The following is a 9,594-nucleotide window of genomic DNA, read 5'->3' as shown; positions in this document are numbered from 1 at the left end:
AGGTAACCAAAGGATTTCTGTGGGTAGCCGATGAAAATACACCTCTCACTTCGAGGTTCGAGCTTATCATGAGTCTCGCGTCTCACGAAAGCCTCGCAACCCCAAATCTTAATGTGGTCTAGTTTGGGTACTTTACCAGTCCACATCTCATGAGGAGTTTTGGCAACTTTCTTTGTGGGAACTAGATTAAGGATATGGGCGGCAGTCTCTAAGGCATACCCCCAAAATGAGATTGGTAGCGAAGCTCGACTCATCATGGTGCGAACCATATCCAACAAGGTACGATTACGCCTCTCAGCTACACCATTCAACTGTGGTGTCCTGGGAGGTGTCAATTGTGAGACAATCCCACATTCCATAAGATAGTCGAGGAACTGTGAACTAAAATACTCACCACCTCGATCGGATCGAAGCATCTTAATGTTCCTGCCCAATTGATTCTCGACTTCCTGTTTAAACTCTTTAAACCTCTCAAAAGTCTCTGACTTATGCTTGATTAAGTAGACATATCCATATCTACTGTAATCATCAGTAAAAGTCAAATAATAACGATTAGCATCCCTTGTGGCATGTTTGAAGGGCCCACACACATCCGTGTGTATAAGATCCAACAAACCTTCACCCCTCTCACAAGAGCCTGTGAAGGGTGACTTTGTCATTTTTCCAAGTAAGCATGATTCGCAACTATCATCTGACTTTAGGTCAAATGACTCCAATACTCCATCCTTTTGGAGTTGGCCTATGCGTTTCTTGCTTATATGTCCAAGACGACAATGCCATAATGATGCTTTATCCAAGTTATTATCATTAATAGAATCAATACACAATACATTATTTCCTAAGTTATCAACCACAGATACAGTTTCATACACACCATCACAAGGTAATGCTTTAAAATAAAGAACATTATTAAAGAAAGCATTAATCGAACCAACTTCATTATCAAATGAAAAGGTGAAACCTTGTATATACAATGCATGAAAGGAAATAATATTTCTTGCCATTTCTGGCGAATAACAACATTTATTCAAATCTAAACTAAACCCACTACTTAGCGATAAAGTATAAACTCCAATCTTGGTGACAGGTAAAGCTTTCCTATTCCCCATGATTAAGTTTATTCTTCCATGCTCCATATTCTCACTTCTTCTTAGTCCCTGCAAATCAGAACAGATATGAATACCACAACCGGTATCAAGGACCCAAGAGTTAGAATGGGGTGAGTTATTAGATAAGATAGTGTAAATACCTACATGGTTGGGTTTAACTTTCCCATCCTTCACATCTTGCTGGTACTTTGGGCAGTTCCGCTTCCAATGTGACTTTTCATGTCAATAGAAGCATTCAGCCTCTTTAGGGTCAGAAGAAGGAGTGACAAAACCTTTCTTGGTTCCACTTGAAGAAGAGCCATCAAGGGTCCTAGCCTTGGTACCCTTCGAAGAGCTCTTCCTCTTCTTCCCTCTACCTTTCCCGATTGCCAAAATCGGGGCGGAGTTTGGAGTAGGAGTGTTAACAACCGACTTACCCTTAAGACCTGTTTCTGCGGTCTTGAGGAGTCCCTGAAGTTTGCTGAGTGTGACCTCTTCCTTATTCATGTGATATGTCATGCAGAATTGATCATAGCACAATGGTAAGGAGTGCAAAATGATATCTATTGCAAGCTCCTCAGGGAAGTTCACATTAAGCTTCAGCAACCGATCCACGTACCTTTGCATTTTCTACATGTGGCTCGGGACGGATTCCCCGTCCTTCATCATGGTTGTTATGATAGAGCATATGATTTCATACCTCTCTTGTCGTGCACTTTGATGGTATCTTTCCATCAGATCTTGGTGCATTTCAAAAGGGTAGAAGTCCTCATAGGACTTTTGGAGTTCCGCTGTCATGGTGGCGAACATGATGCATGCCACTTTTGTAGCATCCCTTTCATGTGCCCGAAAGTCAGCGATCTCCTGGGGAGTTGCAGTGGTCTCATCAATCTCCTTAAGCTCCTTGTCAAGGAAATATTCTTTGTCCTCATAGCGGGTAATCATCCTGATGTTTCTGATCCATTCATTGAAGTTGGATCCATCAAAAGTGACTTTCCCACACAAGTTCATAAGGGTAAAGGAGTCATTAGGATTAGAGCCAGAAGCAGCATTGTTTGAAGACATCTGAAAGAAGAGAACAAGATTAGTTTAGATATTAAGAGAGTCCTTAATAAAACACCCAAATGTAATATTAAGGCTAGGATCCAATCACAATATATTATAACTTAGAAGAGGTATGTCGTAATCCAAGCTATAACATATTTGAAAGGTAGGTGAATGACGATTCACCAATTTCCACCATGAAAAACGAAATATAAATATTAGGTTTTTAATTGGTTCTTAGAAATTCCTAGATTCTTTTGAGATTCAATGAACTTTTCAAAGGCATGTTTCAATCTCGAGTGTGCCCTCCAAGTTTTGTGACTGGGATACCGAGGATCACAAAACGAGGTGTGAAGTAACCATGCAAATCACTTGGTACACTCAATGTTTATTACTCAATCGATGTGTCGGTTAACCACACGAGCTCCACCGACCTATAATAAACTTTAAGTCACCCTTTACCTACCTTGTTAAGTCCAAGTTAGTGTGCCGGTTAACCACACGAGCTCCACTAACGACTTAAACAAAGTGTAAAGTGTAATTTCATGGATTAGCACCTTATTCACATTTTCCTACAGTAACTAAGATTGGGAATTTAATAAAAGCATTTAGTTACTTTATAATATTTATCATACTTTTAATGAGAATTTATAAGTCCTTGTCCTACCCGTTCGGCTAACGACCCTCCACCGATCAAGGAAGCGGTGGGTGAGAGTGGACACCCATTAAGTTGCCATTTTATAGGCAACAACCTTATACCCCCCTTATAGACCGGCTTCGTGAATGAGGCGTACTAGCGGTAAGACGACTTGACGTTATACATATATATATATATATATATATATATATATATATATATATATATATATATATATATATATATATTAGTAACTTATAATATTATAAAGTATAAGGGTTGAATTTTAACTTTTTAAAATTCTAAGGGTTGGAACTAAAGTTTTAATCAAGACTTTACATGTTCCAAAACTTGAGGGCAAATTTTGTAAACTTCCAAAACTTTTCATTTCTTATAACTTATGAATTAATTGAGTAATAAAAATGAAGACTCTTCATTTTTATAACTCTTGTGTTCTTTTAATGGCTTTAATAAAAGTGAGACTTTTGGTTTTCCATAACTTGAGGATAAGTTATGGACTCCATTAAAACACATTATGATCATGAATTAAACTACCATGAAGGTTACAAACAATTCCTATGATCATCTAATCTTCATAAGTTCAAGAACATGAATATGAACACTTTCAAGAATCAAAAAATTACACTTAAAAAAACTTGTAATTTTAATAATTGCCATTGTAAATGGATTAGCATAAACATTACACCATCTAAAACAAGCTTTAAAACATCAAACCAGTTTAGGGTAATGTTTCTAGTCCATTTCCAGCAACAAATGTGCAAACTTTCATACGAGCAGAAAACAGAAAAACGATTTTTTTTCAAGCTGTTTGCACACAAAAAAAAACAACAAACAAACCTAGGCTCTGATACCACTGATGGGTTTTGAGCATTCTAACACTTCCTAAGTGTACATGCAACCATGATAACCTTGGATCTATGTTTGTCTAATAATCATGCAAAGTTGAATTCCAAGGTTATATTCCTATCTAGCATACATGGGGAACATTTTTAACTTGAATGAAAGATAGAATAACTTACCTTGTTGTTGATTATGATCCTTGAAACCTTGTGAGCCTAGCACCCCAAGTGTGATGCCTCAAATGCTTCACACAACACCAAATGCAAAGGAGTAAACTTTGAGAGAATCTTACACTTGCAAAGTCTGCTCTAGCCCTCTTGTTTCTTATGTGTCGCCGATTTTGGTGGAGAACATGTTGCTTATATAGTGTGTCACATCTAGGATTACACCATGTAAACCCTAATGTGGCATGACTCTTCATTTCCATGACCCATGGGTTTGTAACTCCCATGGAGCCTCCATGGAGCATTCAATGGGTTTAACCCAACTTGATTATCCATGGAGCCTTTTAGCCCACTATACAAGTTATGGATGATTTACATGATCAACCCATATATTTAATTAGTCATCTTTTGATCACTTAATTAATCCTAGATTAATTCTTGATCAATACTAATTAAATAATACTATTAATATATTAAAACTTATAATATATTAATAAACCACAAGTGTTATTTCTCTCATTTAGTCTATCCAAATGCATGATGCCATGCAACCCAAATGGACCATGCCGGGTCGGGTCAAGTACATACCAGAAATAGTTATGGACTTAGACACCTTATCCAACAGGTGCACCCCGCAACTGATCAAATAAATTATCTATCCTCGGGAGCGGATAACGGTTTTTCACCATCAACTTGTTCAACTCCTGGTAGTCAATGCACATCCGGTGTGAACCATCCTTCTTCCTCAAGAAGAGTATCGGCGCTCCCCACGGGGAACTGCTCGAGCGAATGAATTACTTCCCCAATTGTTCCTGCAGCTGTGATGACAGCTCCTACATCTCTGGTGGTGCCAACCGGTATGGCGTCTTGGCGATAGGGGCCGCACCTGGCACTAGGTCGATCCTAAACTCGACCTGCCTCTCCGGAGGCACTCCGGGTAAGTCCTCTGGAAACACATCAGCAAACTCCCTGACCACCTAAACCTCTGAAACTGAAACCTGATCCTTGGCCCGCGTATCTACCACGTACGCTAGATAACCCGCACACCCGTGCTGAATGTACTGCCGAGCCCTGGCAGCTGAACAAAACCCTAATCCCAATCTGGTACCGTCGCTGTAGACAATCAGTTCCCCCCACTTGGGGTTCGAACCACCACTCGCTAGCCCTCGCAATCGATCATAGCCCCAAAGCGAATGAGCCAGTCCATACCCACAATCACACATACATCCCCCATTGGAATCGGAATCAGGTCTATCGGAAAAGATACTCCGAAAATCTCCAATACGCAACCCGATAGACCGAAGAAGCGGAAACCGCGTGTTCGTTGGCGATGGAGACTCGCAACGGACACTCTAACTCTCCCCCGAGTCAAATAATACCAAAGCAGGTAAGGAGTTCACTAAAAACGTACCTAATCACAGGTACAAACATATAAGCAATAAACATATATAATCAGTAAGATAAGGGATATAAACATACCAGCAACCACATCCGGTGTTGCTCTGGCCTCCTCGGATGTAAGCTGGAAGTCGCGTCCTTGGGCCCTCGAGGGCGCTGCTCGACCCTGACCCCCGTCGGTGATCCTCAGTGTAGCTGGTGCGGGGGCCTGCGCCGGCTTAGCAGCGAGCAACGGCCAGTTGGCCTTCACATGGCCAATCTGCTCACATTGGTAACATAACCTCACACTCAGAACTGGGGCGGGCTGGCGACAATCCTTCGCATAATGCCCCTCCTTGCCATACTTGTGGCACCCGCTATCTGATCGACAAACTCCAGAATGACCCTTTCCTCACTTTCCACAAGTGCGGCCACGCTGACCTCCGGTCCTAGTATCATCGGTCTTGGACCGCTTTGGCACAGGCTGTGACTGCGCCGGGGCCCACCTCTGCTCTCCTAACTGTAACTTAATCTCCAGCTCACGCCGTCTAGCGGCCTCCTGTAAATCCAACAAAGTGTCACATCGCTGGGTAGCAACAAACTGTCGGATATCAGTCTTAAGCATGCTCAGATAACGTGTCATCTGAGCCTGCTCGGAAGCAAACTCCGGGTAAAACATCGCCCTCTCCGTGAACATACGGGTGATCTCGGTAATGGTCTCACCCTCCTGCCTCAACTCCAAATACTCCTGATCTAGACGCTCCCGCTCGACCCGTGGAATATAGCGAGCGCGGAACATATCCCTGAACTGCTCCCAAGTAACAGCAGCTCTCTGATCATCCGAATAAGACCCCGTCATCAGTCTCCACCAGTCCTTTGCCCCAGACCTCAGCAGGTTCAGGGCACATCTGACCTTCTGGTCAGTAGGACATGAGCACGTGAAGAAACAGCCCTCCACGTCAGACAGCCACCTCATGGCTTTGATCGGATCCTGAGTACCATCTAATCTCGGGGGCTTCGTGTTATCGAAGTCCCGGTAGTGAAAAGCTCTGCCAGCTACTCCCCATGCCGCTGTTACAGCTGCTGTAGCTTCTGCGGTAGCCGTCTCAGCTAAAGCTGCATATCTGTCGTCAAAATACTCCATCATAGCGGTCTTAATAGACCCAAACATCTCCGGAATCTGACCCTGGACGATCCCGACCACCTCCTCGCGGATGATCTCCCTGACACGATCCTCTGTCAACGCTGGCCCACCCTGGCCGATAACCCCGAGCTCTGTCGGAGCGCCCTGATCGCCCTGCCCTGATCCCGATCCGGATCCTGCCACGAAACGTCTCGTAACCACCATACTGAAAATATACCAAGAAGATATCAGATAATCCACATAAATAACAGGGAAACAACTCCCAACTAAACCCTAGGGATTGTGACTTCCTTGCTACGCATATGGGTCCTGTGCTTTCAGTAGTACGGGCCCATACTACCTTCCTCACCTACCCATATTTGTCTCAAGTATCATCACAACACCCTAACAACATACATATGCATGGTGATCGCTCAATCCTCACTCCTAGAGGAAAGCTAACTATCTCATAACTGGTCTACCGACCTCGCACAACTCAACCATCCATGAAACTTCCACCAACCCTGCAGCACTAGTGTATGCTAGTCATACATAACGCTGGACCCTATAGACTTTTGAATACCTGATCCTACCCTAAGCCCTTCATCAAACAAGAACAGGAAATAAGGCCAAACCAAACATTCTCAGGCTATAAGATCTTAATTATGTACAGCCGTGATGCATACACTAAGCAACTACAGTAATGATGTCAATTTCATATAAGGAAAAAACTCTAGGCTATTAGGCATCATACAATCAGGAAATTCTATCATGCAATTCCTGAAGATCCCTAGCCTAGTACTAGCATGTTGTTCTATCATATCACATAATCAAATAACTGCAAGGTATTTTGGGTCCTACTTTCTGGTTCCGACTGATCGTACCCTCTGCATCCTCTTTTCTTATTTTGAAAACCATTTTAAAAATCATTTTTGAAAATATTTTCCTTAGTTTGAGATTGGATTCACACGAGTGTTCCTCCAATTCACTCAAACCAAGGCTCTGATACCAACTTGTAACATCCATAAAATCAAGCCAAATTTAAACTTTTTAAAACATTTAAACACCAATAGCTATTACAAATTTGTTTTCAAAATACTTCCATAGCAGAGTATCCCAGAAATATAGTCATAAAATGTGAGGAGCTGTACGATCACGCCTTTGCCTTCCCGCGATCATCTGAGGTACCTGAAACCAAAAATGAAACTGTAAGCCCAAAGCTTAGTGAGTTCCCCCAAAATACTGATACATAACAAACAATACACATAATAACAACATGTAATGGGTCCACAGCTCTGTAGATTGGATTACTCCCTGGGCCCACAGTGTGAGTTTGGCTTGCCTTCCGGCCCCACAGCTCACAACTGGCTTGCCTCCGAGCCCACAACATAAGTCTAGTTTGCTTTCGAGCCCACAACTTATGGCTGGATTGCCCCCTGCAGTCCTACAACTGAAACATATCTGACTTGCCCTCAGTACGAGTCTGGCATACCACTTGGTCCTCAGCTTGTATCTGGTATGCTAATGAGTCCTCAGTATGAGTCTGGTATGCCTTCCTGGCCCTCAGCTCATATCTGGCATACTCTAGGGTTTGTTAGTCATTGCACGAGACAGTGCAACCTCAACCCTACCCACACAACATGTCTACATATACAACTAATTACACATACGGATAATCGAACAGTAATACAGGTAGTCCTACAGATCTAACTAACTGGCATAGCAAACTAGCATGCATAATCATCTCATACTCAACACGTAATCAACTACTAGGATATCAAATCCAGTGGGTCGGCCTTGGTGCCTTAGACCCCTTAGTATAGTGAGGATTGTTGGATATAGTGTCTAAGTCCATAACTTTATTTGGTATGTACTTGACCCGACCCGGCATGGTCCATTTGGGTTGCATGGCATTGCAATACTTGGATAGACTAAATGAGAGAATAAGGCACTTATGATTATTAATATATTATAAGTTCTAATATATTAATAATAGTATTATTTAATTAGTATTGATCAAGTATTAATCTAGTATTAATCTAGTGATCAAAGTGAGACTAATTAAATATATAGGGTTGATTATGACAATCATCAATTCTTTTATGGTGGATTAATGATCCATGGTTTATGGGTTTGGTTATAACCACATGGAGCTCCATGGATAGTCTATGGGAGTTACAAACCCATGGGTCATGAGAAATCAAGAGTCATGACAATTAAGGGCATTCATGTGTAAACCCTAATTGTGTGTAACACCGTGATTTTTCAAACTAAAAATTTCATTTAAACTCATATAAATTCTCATGTCACCTTCTATTAAAATCTCATTTGCTCTTTAAGTTACAAACATAACTCCATATTCAATTAAATAATACTCCAGGATCCTCAAAACATAACTCTTTCTCTGGTGTGTACAATCGAGCCGGTGCCGTCCTGTGATCCTGAGAAAAACCTGCAACACATATCACATAACACTGTAAGCACGAAGCTTAGTGAGTTCCCCAAAATACCACTCTAACACATATTAGCCACTCGAGGCTATAACTCTATGGGCCCTCTTGCCCTAACTCTGTGGACCCTCTGGTCCTAACTCTGTGGACCCTTTGGTCCTAACTCTGTGGACCCTCGGGTCCTAACTCTGTAGACCTTCCGGTCCTAACTCTGTAAACTCAGAACATGCACAACATAAATCACATAGAAATATAGCAGTGCAACATATAACATACATAACATACAAGATACTCTGTCACATAACTCTGGTTACCTACTCAAGGTAAAGTATAGTGAGAAGACTCACCTCGGGTAACTCGGTAAAGCTCGAACTCTGTAAAATCTGGTCTAGCCCCCGCCTAATCATATGAAATATACACTCTAAATCAATACATCTCTCAAGGCTAGAATATTCCTCCTCTTAGTACTCTCAGAAGGGTAAAAGACCATTTTACCCCTCCCATGGCTCAAAGGCCCTAAAGTTGACCAAACCCTAAAAGTCAACAAAAGTCAACCCTCCAGGTTACGCTGCGCGTACCAAACACGTACGCTGGGCGTACCCGGCGTACTCACAGAAACGGGGTGCGTGACCCCTTACGCTGTACGTACTGAGATTACGCTCCGCGTAACTCTCAGTTTCAGTCTCTTAGCTCTTGAGGTCTTAATCAGTTAAGACTCTCGTCCAATTTTTAGATCTGACCGTTTCTAAGCCTCTTAATCCATAAAGTCGATAACTTTAAGCCTTTGCATGGCTGAACAAGTCACTAACACCCAAAATATACCACTTCTAGCCCTAGAAAGCTCAAAACT

This window comes from Lactuca virosa, chromosome 2, assembly GCF_052849685.1.
Source record: "Lactuca virosa cultivar CGN04683 chromosome 2, Lactuca_virosa_CGN04683_v6, whole genome shotgun sequence".
Taxonomy (NCBI): domain Eukaryota; kingdom Viridiplantae; phylum Streptophyta; class Magnoliopsida; order Asterales; family Asteraceae; genus Lactuca; species Lactuca virosa.
The sequence above is the reverse complement of the archived record's forward strand: the minus strand, read 5'-3'. Positions refer to the sequence as shown.